The sequence below is a fragment of the Apus apus genome, chromosome 5 (genome assembly GCF_020740795.1).
Source record: "Apus apus isolate bApuApu2 chromosome 5, bApuApu2.pri.cur, whole genome shotgun sequence".
In the NCBI taxonomy this organism is placed as follows: domain Eukaryota; kingdom Metazoa; phylum Chordata; class Aves; order Apodiformes; family Apodidae; genus Apus; species Apus apus.
In genome coordinates this window covers 62,397,482-62,414,577 of record NC_067286.1, presented here as the reverse complement: position 1 = coordinate 62,414,577, position 17,096 = coordinate 62,397,482, and the positions used below count along the sequence as shown (strand labels likewise).

General features: G+C 46.9%; 1 long non-coding RNA gene across 2 annotated transcripts; it reads right to left on the bottom strand.

Moving 5' to 3' along the window:
- Positions 1 to 3,361: 3,361 nt before the first annotated feature.
- Positions 3,362 to 17,007, bottom strand: LOC127385437 (uncharacterized). Of its 2 annotated transcripts, none has more exons than XR_007889674.1 (2): positions 16,753 to 17,007; positions 3,362 to 7,276 (listed from the first exon to the last, which is right to left on the bottom strand). It is a non-coding gene; the product is annotated as an uncharacterized LOC127385437 (long non-coding RNA). The 2 variants fall into 2 exon arrangements; XR_007889675.1 differs by having other exon boundaries at positions 3,362 to 5,435.
- Positions 17,008 to 17,096: the final 89 nt, after the last annotated feature.

Below are 17,096 nucleotides of genomic sequence, written 5' to 3'. Positions count from 1 at the left end.
ATACTTTTGAAACCCAGATCACAAGCCTGTAGAATTACTAATGTGTTTAATTTCACGCATGCAGAAGATCTGGTCAAAAATCAGCAGTGACCTGTGTGTGTGAGGTTTTGTACGAGTGCAGGGAGGGGTAGGAAGGGCAGAGCACAGTGCTGGAGGGTCTTGCTCCCAGACTGTAGACTAAGACTAAGCAATATTTCTATTTCACAGAATCCCAGACTGGCTTGGGTTGGAAGGGACCTTCAAGAACATCTAGATCAAACCCTCTGCACGAGCAGGGACACCTCCCACCACCCCAGGCTGCTCCAAGCCCCATCCAACCTGCCCTTCAACACTGCCAGGGATGGGGCAGCCACAGCTTCTCGGGGCAACCTGGGCCAGGGTCTCACCACCCTCACAGCAAAGAATTTCTTCCTAATGTTTAATCTAAATCTTCCCTCTTCCAGTTTGAAACTGCTACCCCCTCGTCCTCTCACTCCCTGCCCTTGTCAAAAGTCCTTCCCTAGCTTTCCTGTAGGTCCCATTGACTATTAACACAAGCAGTTGTGAGGCTGAATGCAAGTTATAAATGATGAGGTGCTGTTTTTATGAGACTGAATTTAAGGACAAAGCTACGTTTTATGTTAGAAGATATTCCAGGATTGTGGAAAAGTGAATGTTTGGAGGAAATTCATAGTTTCCTCAGAAGTCAAGATGAGGAATTCATCTGCATTTTTTCCCCCCATTCAGATTATAAGTCTTTGGTAACAAATTGCCTCTCCAAATTCATGGACCTGACATTTGAATTTCATACTGACAGTAAGTTGCAGATCAGTAGAAATCACTATATAGTGTGATACCTTTCAAATGGCTTCTGAGATTTTGGTTTGAATCTTTTAATTTAACTTTGTACAGAAACCTACAGATGTGTGGACATCAAATCCTTTCTGCAAGAAAAGTTACCCAGGAAATTTTGCCATGCAGCTCCACAGGGGGCCTGCTGCCCTGCCCTTGCCACCCCCTCTGTGCAGAAAACACTCTTTCCACTAAACTGCTGTCAGTGTCACAATGTGAACAGATTTCCAAGGATATCTGCATAGAGACCAACCCGTTTGTTTTCCCTGTGTTTTAAAATAGGTTTTGAACCAAAGTCTGCAGGGAATAAAATGCTAACACCTCAATCTACCCCAGCACACGTGGATGAACAGACAAGCCCTCAGCTGCCACAACTCACTGTGGCTTTATTGACCCTCTTCTAACAGCTTCTACCAGCTGAGATTCTCCCTCCTCCATATGCAAATGATTATTGTATGACTGACTCCAGAATGATTACCCTTCTTTTCTGTAATCTTCTCCTTGTGCTGCTTCCATTCAGCTGACACTTTTGCATAAGCTGGATTTTATCCAGCTTCTTACTGGGAAATCTATTTTTCCCTCCATCTATCCCTGCTGTTTTCCAAGCACAAAGTGAGGTAGCAACAGGAATCACCTTTGCCCTCCCCTCTTACACTGTGCCTGTCGTGGTGGGATGGTGACCTGTGACAAAGTGATGGCACCTGGTTTAAAGTGTGACTTGACAGAGTGACACCAGGGATATCTGCAGTCTGCTCGATTAAAATTCACTTTCAGAAACTCATCATTTTGGATAAGAGATTAGCATTATTATTTTTATCACAAGACCACAAAAAATAGATCCCCACCAAACGTCGTGCTTGCTTTGGAAGTTAGGAAAGGCCACCAGCTCTTTCAAAATCAGCAGGGATTTTGTCCCTTCAAAATGAAAGGCCATGGAAGACCTTTTTTTGGGGTAGAGTTCCCCAGCACTCTGCATTTGCAGTGTCATTCTGCAGGCAGCCTACGGTGTTTTGACATTTGATGATGCATCACCCCAAGAATGTCTTGAGCACTCCAATTTTAGGAGACCTAGATAATACAGCACTTGGGGGAAGAAGGTGCAGCACATAAAAATAGTGTCTTTGCTCTGCAGGCCAGTTCATTGCCTTCATTTAGAGAAATCATACACAGAAAATACTGATGAATGAGGTTTGGTAGAAGTTCACCCTATTTTTCCTTGGTTTGTTTTTGCAGATCATTGATACTTGTGTGACAGGGAGCTGAGTGTAGGTGTGCAGGCTGTGAGAGGAAGATCCACTTCATGAAGTCTACACTTTCTGTTATGAAAAAGAGGAACTCAAAAGGTCTATTTGGCTTAAATCCAGGTCCCTTTTGCTTAAATCCTTTTACAATATGCTAAGAACTGTCATCCTAAAGTCTTCCTCCTGCTGCTGTCATAAAGTCTTTGCAGTGCTGCTCACTTCAATAATATTTGATAGCACCTTGCATCAGAAGGATGATCCAAAGATCAAACTTCAAAGTCTTGAAACTCAGTGTTGAAGCCTTCTAAAAAAGCCTCAGAAACAGGGTATGAACTTCCATTTTCTAAGCCCAAGCTCTTCCAAGACAGAGATCTCAAGTTTCTTCAGGATGGTGATTAAATGTGGAACAAAGAAAGATACAGAAATAGGTGAAAAAAGATGTGATAAAAATTATGCAGCCAAGTGAGGACATCATCCAGAGGTGGCCCTGGCCACAGCCCCCCTATTTTGGGGCATCCAGCCAGCTTTGCATCAGGAATGTTGTCTGCTTGACCTGGTTTGTAGTTTTTGAAGGTGGTTCCATAGGAGGAGAGTAAAAACACAGCGTGTTGAATCAGTGTGAACAGCTTCTGGTAAGAAAAAATTCATTTTGATCAACTATTTTGATACAAGGGGTGAGTCTCTTGAGGCACACTGGGCAAACCACACATACAAGCTATTTTCCCAGCATGGTTTAAAAAAAATATTCAACACTCCCCATTGATTCTGTTCTCTGGACTTTGCTTTTGCCCAAAGAGACTTTTTGCAGCTCTGTGATCATGGCTTGATGAGATCTAGGGCACATTTGGCACGGGATATGTGTATCTGTAGCAGCATGTCCAACTTTAAAAAACAAAACAAGTGATCATAATTTAAATGTTTTCCTTTTGTTTCCAATACAAAGAAGAAATCCTTGTATGATGCAGTCACACGTGGCCTTACTGTAAAATTGACATGTTCTTAAATAATTAAAAAGGGGGATACTTTAATTTTGAAAAAGGATGCTAGAGGAAGGAGGTTAAAGGAAGCTTTTAGTCAGCTCCAAGGTTAGATTTATTGATCTAGTGATCAATCCCTTTCTCTTTCCTGAATTTAAAGTTAATGGGAGACTGTGGTCAGAGATGAGTGGCTTTTAGTTAAGGTTTTTGACTCTTATAAATAATACAACAAATGTCCTGGTAAGTAATAAGAAATAAGATACTGGCTCATTCTTTTTAAATAGAACAAATGTGGCAAACAAGACTCAGCTGTAATTTTTGAAGTCATTTATTAGACAAATTGCTCTTCTCTACTTCTTTTACAAGAGAGACATAAACCATTATATTATTTATTCATGAATCATAGCCATTAAGATGATAAATCAAATTATCAGCTTCCTGTCTCTCTTCAGTTTTAATCATTTTTTATAGTTCATGCAATATAAAGACAGCTTCCTTCCTATGAAACAAGAGACCTTCAGAGACCTTTTTATTGGAAACGTACATTTCCTTCCCATTTTTCAGTAGATCCTAGTGATTTTCTCTGTCAATTTGATCTGCAATAAAAATCCAATAAGGAACTTGTCCATGGATTCCATAGAGCAAAGTTAGCCATGAAGTAAGTGATTTTAGTCAACCTCTGAAATAACGTACTCCTGGAAAATGCACTTAAAGGGTTGTGGGTTTTTTTTTTCCTGCCACCCCTAAGTGTCCGTGGTGACATCGCATCTTTAACAGAGAGAAATCTTGACACAAGCTCACAGGACCTGCCTCAAAAGTTTTAATACAAGCTCTGCAGTAGTATCACTCTTTTTTTTATACATTGAAGCTTATTCTTTCTGCTCTGTCCACCCAGCCAGGATGTCTTTGCCTCTTCCCCTAAGGCAGACAAGGTTATTCCATGAGCTGAGATTGCTTCACGCATCCTTTCCTCGCTTGCTTTCCCTCTGCTTCTGTCTGGTTCAGCATCTAAAACAGTCAGAGGACGTGACGTGGTGGGGGTGGAGAAGTTGTCCATTCAGAAAGAAATGCACATTGATTTCCATTCCAAACAGCTGCAGCTAACTGGTTTTAAACTTGATCGTCCTTGGTTAAAATTCTACTCCCGGGAAGCACCGATGAGGTCAGAGTTACCAAGGATGGAAGAAGAGCCTCTGGCTACATCATTAGACATACTCATCTGTGCTACAGTGTAAAAATCAATACTTGTTTACTCAACTCTATGAATAATAGAGTTTTGAATGTAAATATATCATTTATGCATCTAAAATCTATAGGCACGGGGCTGACGTGAGTTGCAATAACTTCTCCCTTCCCTACATCCATTTAGAAAATCCCCTGGGCATGGGAGGGATGTGTTATCCAGCCAAAACACCCTCAGCCCATCACCCCACAGGCAGGTCTTTACATGCACCTTCCTGCAGGGATCCTTGTAGGGCTGGGGAAGACTGCCAAGTGTCCCAAGGATCTCCTCGCCTGGGGACTCCAGTTATTTTATCACTGGGGAGAATCTCTTAATCCCTTGACAGGACAAGGAGCAGTGGTCACAAAATGCAGCACGGGAGGTTCAGGCTAAACAGAAGGAAAAACTCCTTCACTTTGAGGGTCTGGGGTTTCACTTTGAGCACTGGAACAGGCTGTGCAGAGACGTTGTGGAGTATCTGTCTCTGGAGATACTCCAGACCCACTTGGATGTGTTCCTGTGTGACCTGCTGTAGGGGATCCTGCTCTAGCAGGACCTCCAGATCTAGATGATCTCCAGAGGTCCCTTCCAACCCTGACCACTCTGTGATTCTGTGTTGTGTGTTTGGGACCTGTCAGAAGGACATTTGGATCAGAGAGATCCCATGCTGGCCACGGCATAATTAAGTCACTGCAGGCTCATGAGCCCACTAAGGATGTCTGCCCACTGCAGGGGGCCAAAGCCAGTGTCCCTCTGCTGAAGCTGGTCCTTGTGAACATGGGTCCTTCTTTCCCCCACCAGCACAGAGATACGAGGACAACTGTCAGGGGAGACACAAGGACAACAGCCTTGTGGGGCAGCTGCCAGGCATGCAGTGCATCTCCAGCCTCCCACCACAGTGGTGGTGATACCTTTTTGCCAAGAGCTTGCTCTGTGAAACCCAGAACTGTTTGTCTCCCTGTCTTCTTCGTTTTGCTGGTGGCTCTTTCATATCAAAATGATGCAGCTGGAAAAGCACCATGTTAGATGCTGTAACCTGCTGGGACAAAGCCATTCCTGGGAAGTACCAACTTCAGAAAGATCTGAATCCAGCTGTGAGGTAGGAAGCCCTCTTGGCTGTCTGGGAACTCTTCCATCTTCTTTTCCTTATTTCTCTTTTTAATTCTTTGAGAAGAAGAAAAAAAAATCTTCATTAGTTCTTAAGTCTCATGTTCAGCCACCTGCCAAGAGCAGCTCTGAGTTTGTCTCAATCAAACAGGTTCATTGCTTGACCTTTTTTTTCCCACACATGTCAGTTGGAATAGTCTACAGTCCATCACTTGTGCTACCAGGGTTTGGTTTTTTGTTGTTGGAGGAAAAGGCTGGTTTTGTCCTTTGTGGCAGTGATGAGGCCATATTTCTAGGTCAGGTCTTTATGTGTAGTCACATTAAATTTCAATTTGGACAAAACACCCTGTAAGGGTCTTGGTGCTTGATGCTGTTATGATTAGAAAGTTGTCTAATCAAATTTTGTTTCCAATTAAAAGAAAAAAAAAAAATTGGATTAGCTCTCAGACTGAGACCTTTGCTGTTATTTTTAGTCTTCAACTAATGAACCCCTGAAAATAGAGTGGATAATGAAAATATGGTGATTGGTTCTGCTGGGATGGTTGGGAAAATACATTAGCAGATCAGAAAGGGTAATAAATCTTCTGTCACAACCTTCCTCATTAAACTAGATAATTTGAAATTGCCTCTAGTGTATTCAACAGTTCATTATTTTGTAGGGGAGCAACACACAAGACAAAAGAGTAGTGTTCTTTTAACTGACACCCCAGGCCTGGAAAAAAAAGAAGATCAAACAAATTTAGTCAAGAAAAGGCAATCTGAGCTCTGGCCGTGTTGCTGCTCAACTTGTTCAGAGCCATCTGAAACTTTATGTCCTTCAACTTAGAGGAAGGAAAAAAGGTCCCTGGAAAACACTGGGAAAGAGGAGCAGGAGGAAGGATTAAATCTGACACTGTTTTTCTCCACCAGCACAACTGTAAAATCAGATCATTTCAGGTCTGTGGGTATTTTTTTGCTGATGGTTTTAGCACATGAGAAATGAACGGCCCCTCCAAAAAAAGCTTGAATTCTTCACCAGCACCTTAGTGTTATTCCAGAGGCTTCAAACAGCAAAGGGTGCTGTGAGCCCTGGGGAAGGGTTTCTGCAGCACCACGGAGGATAACCTGGGAAAGTGCAGCAAGGAAGGGGAATTTGGGGTGACAGCTGAACCGAGGAAGGACCCCCTTTTCTCTGTGGGGCTGGCTATGACCTCTCTTGGGTAGGAGTGGGAAATCTCCACCCTGGTGTTTTTGGCAAGGAATATCTCTGTGTGATCTTCAGCCTCCCCAGAATTTCCTGGTTTTTCAGGACACCTTTGACCTGGTAAGCTGGAGCCTGAGGGGGAGCTGAAGGGTTTTCTTGTCTCTTCCCAGCAAGAAGTCTGGGATTGGACTGGAAGATGCCTGAGATGTCTCTGCTGCCAAAGTGACCCAGGGCTGGCGAGGGGGACATCCTGTCATTTTATACTCTTGTCATTTTTATACTCTTGTCATTTTTGTACTCTCTGAGCCAAATTCTATCTTGGTGTGATGCTGCTGGCTCTGGTATCCTTGTTCACAATGAATCTCGGCCCCGTGCCCAAATGGAGAGGGCAAACGTGAAGGGGAAAAATAGGAAAAGGTTTGACTGGGGAAGAGCCACTGGAAGGTGGGAGGGTGTGGGTTTGAGCTCCTCAGCCAGGGGAGGCACTTTGTGGATTCACTAAGAACACACACATTTATTAAAGTAAACAAAACAAACAAAAAAATCCAAACAACCCCCACCATATCCTGTTTGAGCAAACGCCTCTTTCCTAATCCTCCTCTCTTCCAAACAAGTTAAAGAAATCAGGTCTCACCCTCTTCCCTCATGCATGAGCAACCTTGGTTTCTGCTGGATATTCCCTCCTGACAGGATCTGCTGCTGCCACAGGTACAATCTGTTGGTACAAATCACCTAAGTGGGTGGCAGATCCTTGGCTAGACAAAAGACTAGCCAAGGAATAAAGAGATCCTTTCTTCCACATCAGCCAGGGGGGTGCACTGAATACTTTGATACTGTGCTGCATTTAAGAGCAAAAGCCCAAGTAAATAATCCCTTCTTTTATCTGATGCACTCCTTTAGAGTAATTCCAGGCAGGCAGGATTATTGAGGAGGAAGGGAAGAAGGAGGATGGAAAAGACCTAAAGGGAAGGAAGGGGGAGACAGGGAAACTGGGGAACTGGAGCCACCTCTTCCAAAGGGCTTCCCAAGCCAAGTGTTGTACCTCTGCTCCTTCATCTGCTGCCCTTCTCCCCTAAATTGTACTTTCTCATACCCCCACAGTGTAAGTCCCAAAAGCATGTTTTGGAATGCTTTGTCAAATGTTTGGCCACACTTGAGGTTGAAATTATTGCAGATAAATTTGTTCAACACTTCATGAGCTAAAAGTGGCATCTTTGTTATCACACAAATAACATGTGGCATTAGCAAATGAAATTGAATGTTGTAGTGGCTGAAACTCCAAGTACAGCTTATCCACCTTCCCCTGAAATGCACAGTGGGAGGAAGGAAAGTACAGAGATGTCCATGCCTGGCCACCTCATGCTGGCTGGAGTACCAGCACAAGCATCCAAAATTCTTTCGGGTTCTCTCCCTTTACTCAGCTCTGGTGAGACCCCACCTGGAGCACTGTGTCCAGTTCTGGAGCCCTCAACACAGGAAGGACGTGGAGCTCCTGGAGAGAGTCCAGAGGAGGCCATGGAGGTGATGGGACGGCTGGAGCAGCTCTGCTCTGGAGACAGGCTGGGAGAGTTGGGGTGTTCAGCCTGGAGAAGAGAAGGCTCCAGGGAGACCTTAGAGCACCTTCCAGTGCCTGAAGGGGCTCCAGGAAGGCTGGGGAGGGGCTTGGGACAAGGGCAGGGAGTGAGAACACAACGAGGAATGAATCAAAACTGGAAGAGGGGAGATTTAGGTGAGACATTAGGAGGAAATTCTTTGCTGTGAGGGTGGTGAGACCCTGGCCCAGGTTGCCCAGAGAAGCTGTGGCTGCCCCATCCCTGAAGTGTTGAAGGGCAGGTTGGATGGGGCTTGGAGCAACCTGGGCTGGTGGGAGGTGTCCCTGCCCATGCAGGGGGTTGGGACTGGATGATCTTGAAGGTCCCTTCCAACCCAAACCAGTTTGTGATTTTTTTTCTTTCTTTCTTTCTCTGCCAGCTTCAGCATATTCATCCTCTAATACAAGCCTTCTACACTGACTAATCTAGTTTCATCTAGAAGGAGAACATGTGAATGGCCATGTAGTGATGGCTGAAGGAAGAGCAGCTCAGGCAGTGGCCAGCATTATTCAGCAAAGGGTGCTTTACTTGTCACAAAATCAAAATAAGCACCATTCATAGTGAAAATGTTCTGAAGTAGTTTTGGATGAAGCTCTAAGTGGCTGCATGCTGGTGTCTTCACAGTCTTAAATCCAACAGTGTGTCTTCATTTCTAACAGCAGGGAGATCCATTGCAAGCAACTGACTGCAAATGAGTGAATGAATGCGAATGGATCTCCAGAAAAATATACTTAACTCATTCTTAATCACGGAAATACATTTTAGCAGGCATGTAATATATATTTTGTCTCTAAAAGAAGAGTAATTTCTAACAGTGTCAGCCCTGACTATGGTGCTGGCTGTTAAATCTTCGCTGAGAGCAACAGGAAAGAGTCCATTCATCTTTTACTGCACTTCAGCATAATCGTTTTGGAGTCTGACCCTGAAATCCTTCCTGCTGCCTCCTTGTTCTCTAGAAGCAATTTGTGTGGATTAGGAGCTATTCATAAGTTTAAATAACATCACACTTGTTGTTTTTACCTCCTGTTACTTCACTAAACCTGCAGTCCCAAGAGTGGAGCTGGGGGAAGGTCTCCTGCTTGGGGAGCTGGTTCTTGCTGCTGTTTTGGCAGCACATCTTGTTGTTTCCCCAGAATGTTTAGCTGGAGGAGCGAGGAGGAAGGAGTGTGACATGGTCCAGAATGAGACTGGTTTTCTCAGGTCACCAACCGGCCTGGGCCCTGTGACACAGGGCTGAAATATCCACCAGGGAAGTGTTATTCCTCTTTGGTATTTGTATGGCAACAGTGCTGCGAGCCTCAAAACTAAAACAAGGGGTTGCTCCATATCCTGAAGAATCTGAGGATACGATGGGAAGTGACACACGAATGTAGGGGAGGGGCTGGTGGGGAGGGGGCTCTAAGGGAGGTACAAACCAAGTCCCGGGAGGCAGTCGTGGGATGGGGAATCAAAGGATGGCGATTTCCTGGAGGAGGAGAAGGAGCTCCTGCCAAAGCGAGCAAAAGCAACTGGGCGCTTGGGAAAGCAGGCAGCAGGGAGAGGAGTTTGCTGGAGGCAGTTTTGAAACGCCCATTCTTCTCCAACTGCCTCCAGCACAGCCCTGGGGAGCTAGAAATAAGCAGGCAATTATGTCCTCAGATCCCTGTGACACTGTTAGAGCCGAGCCCGGCGTGTTTTGCAACGCACTACCTCACAACAGCCAGCTCCTTCTCTTTCTGAATGGCTGGACACCCAGAGTAATTCTGCTAATTAATTGGGATACAGTCACCCCGGGGCGAGGGGGTGGGGTGTGAGGGCAAGAGCTTACAGTGGGGATTGGAAATGTGTTTCTTCAGACACGAGTATTTCCAGAGAGGAGCAGCACCTGCCCCCAGGCAGGGAGAAATGAGATAAGATAATGCTCACTCATACAGCCTGGAGCTGTAAGACTCAGGTCTGGCAGGAAGAAGAGCAGCCTGCCTGCTGGGAAGACTCAGGATGAAGTCTGGATGTAGGATTTCCATGAAGAAAAATAAAAAATCCAGTGCTGGATTAACATTCTTTTTGCCCTGCTTCAATGGGAGCTCCCCAGAGTAAACCTACATGAGGACAAACCTGTCACCCAAACTCAGCCGGGCTGATAATTTTCTCATTTCAAACCTCAGACCCAAAAAAAGCCCTGAAATCAATGAGGAAGCTCTGAAATGAACTTGGGATCAGGCTCATTCCAAACCTTCCGTTATCTCACTTCCAATTTATCACTGAAATGTCTGTAATTATCCCCAGGGAGACTTTCTAGTATTTAACCAGCTACTACCCTGAATTATTTCTTCCTGTTTTCATAAGGAGAGGAACTGAGAACATGGTGCTAAATGCCTCAGGAGTCCAAAGAATAGAAATTTTAATGGAATTTTCTGAATATATTATCATTGCGAGGGATGTGGCTGGAAACAACCCCAAGGTTGAAAAGTTCAAATGTTTGTTTTCTGTTTTTAATAACTCTTGCTTGAAATGTTCCCATCTTCAGTTAATTACAGCCACATTTGCACTTTAAAGAGGCTCTGTCAGACTGATATGAAAAATATTTAAGTCTCATTTATTTATAGGAATCCTTCATACTTGGGTGACTATTGACTTGACAAATCCATTTGACCTAAAATATGACCAAGAAGTGTATTTGCAGCATGTTTATTAGCTCAGAAGAAGTCTTTCCTGGGCTAATCTGTTTTCTGGCTGTACTCTCCCAGCAGGCTGATGGAAAAATAAAACCCAAAGAAGGAAGTGGATTCTTAAGAGTGGTCATGAAAACTGCTTTATTCTCGGGGCATTTTGGCATGGAATTAGCAACTCAAAGGCTCCCCTTCAGCAGATCTGCTGAATCAGGGCCTGAAAGCTGAAAGGAAAGGAGGAGGAATGACACGGGTGTTATTCCCACAGATTTTCTCTGAGTGTTAAATGAATATTAACTGATGTGACAAGAGTCTTCTGTCTTCAAGGTGCTGTGGGTGATGTTTGTGCTCTTTTGATGGGGGAGCTCAAAACTGAGAGGGCAACTGCAGCCATCAAGTCCCTGCCTGGAGCAGGGAGGGTAAAGGTAAGATACAAAACTTTAGTCTTGGATTGGAGTAAATCCCCTCATTGCACCAGGTACCTGGTAAACGTCCATCCCAGTTTAGCACAGGAATGTTGAGGGAAAATACCCCCAACTCTGACAGAGTCCTAAAACTATTGAGGTGAGGATTGACTTGGTCTTCACCTGTAGGATTTTGGGTCAGTTGGCCAGATGCTGCTGCCATGAACCTCCCAGAATTGTGAGTGAAACAGGAGCCCACTGGAGCCAGGCTCTCCACCAGACCTCAGGCAAGAAGGCAGCTCAGCCCACCCCTGGATCAGCTCTTTCCACACAGTGTTTTATATGGAATACTCATGTTACTAATTCATCATGAGCCTTTCAATAGCACCTTTGTCATACCAGTAACTTACAGATCCTTCACGAGCTCAAATGATCCTTTCCTCCATCATTCCGTGAATTACTACAAGCCATTTGACTGTAATGTGTTCTTTGGCACCAATCAGGGGATCATTGACCTTAGCAGTACGGCTACACCTTCAATATACATCTGGAGCAGAGACATGAGCAACTTGGTATGGAACAATTAATTTCACATACAGAAATATCTGTGCAACACTGGAGATCTCAAAGGTCTGCAGAGAGAAGTGTCCCAAGCACAGGAGCATCTCTGAGAAGCAAACAGATCCCAACTGCTTTGCACAGAAAGAGAAAATGAGGTGTAGACACGGCCCCCAAGGGCATAACAGGAAAGTGCTTAAAAACAGAGGGCTTGAGGTTTAGCAACTGAGGCACATTCTTCCTGCTGAGAGTTGCTCACACCATGGCAGAGACGGCCAGCTGGCATCCCATGGCACCAGTGATACCTTCCTGGGGTTCTGGCCTGGCCTTTGGTGGGTCTCCAGCTGCTGCTGCTGCTGAGGTAGCCCCAGACTAACGATGGGGAGGAACTTGCAGGCTTTGTTGGGTGGGGGGATCATTCCACATTTCTTTTCTTTCTCCTTTGGATCTGGTGTTGCCCACAGTCAGATGGGACTCAAGGCCAGCTGGACCTTTGGTGTGTCACACTAGGACTATTCACAGAATCACAGAATGGTTCAGGTTGGAAGGGATCTTAAAGATCATCAGGTTCCAACCTCCCTGCCATGAGCAGGAACACCTCCCACCAGACCAGGCTGCACAAGCCCCAACCAACCTGGCCTTGAACACCTCCAGGGAGGGGGCATCAACAACCTCCCTGGGCAACCTATCCCAGTGCCTTCCTACCCTCATGGGGAAGAATTTCTTCCAGATGTCTGACCTAAATCTCCCCTCTCTCAGTTTAAAACCATTGCCCCTTGTCCTATCACTGCCCTCTCAGGTGTTTCTCCACCAGGGTTATGTGTGTTTATACATCTGTTAGAGGATCTGGGCTACCAGAAAAATCAACTCATTGCCAGGCCAAAGCCTCCACAAGCCAGCTGCTCCTCACCTCTTCCTGCCCCCCAAAAAAACCAAAAAGAGCTTAACTTACAATTGCAAAATAAGAACAATAAGGGGTCCTTTTCTTTGCTTTTCAAGCATTTGGAAAAAGAAACTTTCCAGCTTGTCTCCACAGGAGTGGGCACTTGAAAACACGATCCTTCGGAGAATGAAGGGCTGTAATTTCTTATTATCATCTGCCTGTCAGAGCCCTGGCTGTGAGCCAAACAGCAACTGTCCCAAAACCCACAGAGAGGCTGTGAGGATTGCAACACCACCCCAGGAACCCCAGCCTGGGACTGGGCACAGGGGGAAGGGAAGGGGAGCAAGGGGACTGGTAAAGGTTCGGATCCCTTGGGAGAACCGCGGTTCTCTCTTTGGGGATGGGGAGAAGGTGGGTTTAACTGGTGTCACAGAGAGGAATCTTCTACTTTTTAATCCCGACAGGACAAGTGAAGAGAGCTCAAGTCTCTTCCTGACACACACCATCACTAGCTCCAAGATCTCATCAGTGCTGATCAATATCTACAGGGGGTGTCAGGAAGATGGGGTCAGACTCTTCTCAGTGGTGCCCAGTGACAGGACAAAGGGCAATGGGAACAAGCTGGAATACAGGAGGTTGAACCTGAATATGAGAAAATCCTTCTTTACCCTGAGTCTAACAGAGCCCTGGGACAGGCTGCCCAGGGAGGTTGTGGAGTCTCCATCCCTGTCCGTGTTCCTGTGTGATCTGCTCTAGGGGATCCTGCTCTAGCAGGGGGTTGCACGGGATGTTCTCCAGAGGTTCCTTCCAACCCCCACCATTCTGTCATTCTGTGATTCTGTGTGACTCTGTGATCTGAAAACAAACTCCCACGGCAGCTTGACACGTGATCAAGGCTCCTCACACCCACCACCAGGGAAAGAAAACGTACCCCAAAAACTCACTCCTTGTCCCAGGAGACCCCGCGTGTGAGTGCCCAGGTGTCCCCCAGGACAGTTCACCTGCTCATTAATTTCACAACAAGCAGCCAGCCACGCTTCTTCTCCAGTCCAATCCAGTCCATCTCACCTCCTCACCAGGGTGGCACTCGCCATCCCAACGCACTTTGAACCAGTTTTATGATTTTATCTTCACGGCAACAAAGCCTCTGCCTTGAGAAAGAGCACTTATTAACTAGAGACGGCGTCATTTGCAGCCTGATTTATTTGATGAGGGTTTTGAAATGAATGATCACTCAGGGATTGGCCATGGGGGGGAAAAAGCATCTGAAAGCTTACCCCGTGCACTGAACATACCATCTGGTATCCTTTAAAAATCTGGCTTCAGGGGGGCTCAGCTCGTTCTTCAGGGAGCCTGATGTTCACAGTGAAGCATGAACATAAAAGCTGAAGTGACACAACCCAGCAGGAATCAACGCTGCCACTGGAGCTGAGTATCTTCTATCTCACTGTTCTAGGCCATCACCAGAGACAGGCTTTTTCTTCACTAAAACTTACATTCCATTCCCTAATTTTAATCTCATTAAAAAAACCCCCCCACACACAAAAAAACAACCTACAAAAAAACAACAACCCCAAAACCCTAAGCCTGGTTGAAGAGAAAAGAGATGCCTCCACTGTGTCTTGGATTTCCTCCTTTTGACAAGCTGGTGTCCAAGCAGGAGGTACAAGAAAGATATTGTTATTGTTCCTCTGAATTTATTGTTTGTGGCATGCATGGCCCCTCTGGGTGTGATAAAGTTTCCTGATTCCTGTCACTTTTCAAGATCCGTGCGATTGGCCCCCAAAAGTGCTAAATCAGACAATTTAAGTATTGTCTGTTGGTCTCTCGCCCCCAAATTAAGGCTAAGGCGGGAGATGATGTGCAATTCTGCCACTGAAAGGTAAGAGAGATGTTGGCAAAGTGGAGGAGGGGCACTGCTGTGGGTGGGGGGCCAGGGCAGGGATGAGGAGAGGCTGTGGAGATGGTATTTTGGGGCTAGGAGAGAGGGCAGGAGGGATCTCACTGCAGGCTGCAGCTGCCCAGAGTGGGGTTACAAAACAGGATGTGGCCAAAGGACAAGCAGCAAGAGTCACAAGTCACATCCAGGGAAAGTCTGATGAGATGGAAGGAATAATGGCAGCATTCACAGCATCCCTACTGAGGGAGGGGATTGAACATCCAGAGGTTGTGCAATCTCTGTCTTTGGAGACAGCCAAAACTCGGCTGGACAAGGTTGGAAGCAAGCCCTGTTTTGAGCCAGAGGTTAGACCAGAGCATTTTTCCAAATCAAATATTTACATGATGCAGCAGAAAAAAACCAAAGTGGCCTATACTTGTAACATAGAGGCAACAGCACAGGCCCTGCAGCTCGACCTGTAGTGAAGAGCTTCCCTCACCACATCCCACCAAACAGCCTTTCTGAAGGATTGAAATGATCTCATGGCAGGTCCTGCAGCAGAGGCGTGGAAAGGAATGTCTCTTACTAATTGGGAGCCCAGTTTCTTTCACACTGCTCCCATTGTCCTCCTCAAGAGCCGCACGCAAGCTCTAAATTTGCCACTTCATCCCAACTTTATTTCTTTTCCATGACATAATTCAGACTGCCAAGTAATGCCTTCCAGTAGGATGTGGCTAGGGCTGGGTGTTGGGCCCCCTCGAGTCCTATTCCTGGCACTAAGATGGATCAATTCCACACAAATTATGTGACGTCTGCAGCTCTTTTCACAACCTCCAGCACATACACAGACAGGGATGAAGAGCCACGGTTGCTTAAAGGAAGGGAAAGCTGTGTATACAAACACATACTGGTATAAAAATTCACCATCCATCATCAAGGGGGTACGTTTATTACACATTGGGAGATCCTAATGCTGAAGTTGGTAAGGTTGGCTTGCAAGGTCACTGATGAAAAGTGCTCTCTCAGTTCCAGTTTGGCATTTAAGGCGAGACATCATCACCAGCACCGGCCGCATGGGCACTCATTAATTAAGGTTCCTAAGGACCAGATGGCTCAGGAAGAAATGTCATGCTCTGGGGAACTCCTGCTGTCACTGCTGGCAGGGCGTGGAAAAGCAAAGGTGAGCTGAACCGTGGCACACAGCTGGCAGGAAGACTGACCTCCCTCTCCTTCGCTCGTTTCTCCCGAGGAGGCCACACCAGAACTGCTGTTCCTACACAAACTCCCAGCAATCACTGTACTCAGAGCGGGAACTGGGAAGGGACTCAGGAGTCAGCCTCAATTTGCCACAGAGTTTCACTAAATTAGGAGGGAGCGGGTTAGCTGAGTTATCATGGGGCTGTGGCGAATACCCTGTGTGTTTTGGTATTGGTGATTTATGCAAATAAATCAGTAGAAATATTGTGGTTTCATGCCTATTGCAGCTACTCCAGTGCCTGGGGCCTGCTCCTGCTGAGGATATTTTCCCATCGCCTCAGAAACAGCCAAAGAATGACCCTGAGAAGTGCCAGTGGATGGGCACTGAGGGGAAGGGACCATGCAACACAACCCTCGGCAGGTGCTCACGTTCCTGACGGGTTCCATGGAATTCTCTGTGTATGCAAATACCCACGGATCAGTGCCATAGCTCAGAGGGGCAAGGCAGGAAAATGGCACTAAATATTTTGTCACCATCACCATGAGGGGCCTGAGGTGTGGAGAGGCTGCTGCCTCTTCTGAGAAAGCTTGCCAGGCTGTCAGGTGTGTGTGTGTATCACAGAATCCCAGTCTGGTTTGGGTTGGAAGGGGCCTTCAAGATCATCTAGTTCCAACCCCCTGCATGGGCAGGGACACCTCCCACCAGCCCAGGCTGCTCCAAGCCCCATCCAACCTGCCCTTCAACACTGCCAGGGATGGGGCAGCCACAGCTTCCCTGGGCAACCTGGGCCAGGGTCTCACCTCACCATGAAGAATTCCTTCCACATATCCACTCTAAAACTCTCCTCTTTCAGCTTGAGACCATTATCCCTTGTCCCATCCCTCCCTGCCCTTGTCCCAAGCCCCTCCCCAGCTTTCCTGCAGCCCCTTCAGGCACTGGAAGGTGCTCTAAGGTCTCCCTGGAGCCTTCTCCTCCCCAGGCTGAACACCCCAGCTCTCCCAGCCCGCCTCCACAGGCCGGACCACCCACCTTTCAGCTGTCACACGTCCCAACGGGATGTTTTGTCTAACTCGAGGAACAACCGGTGCCGTTTGGCGCTGGGCGGGCGGGAGGGAAACCCCTCTCCCTGGGGCGGGGGCGGGGGGAAAGGGCTAACGGGTGGCAGGACGGGGCAGGAGCGGGGTTCGGCTCCGGGGTTCGGCTGCGGGGTTCGGCTCCGGGGTTCGGCTCCGGGCCCCGGTTCCTCTCAGGGCCGCGGGCGAACGGGGCGCGCGAGGGCGGGAAGGCGACACGTGACCGCGGGGGGGGGGGGGGGGGGGGGGGGTGTCGGTGAAAGGGGGCGTGGCCAGGCGGGCCCAGCTTCCGCGCGGGAG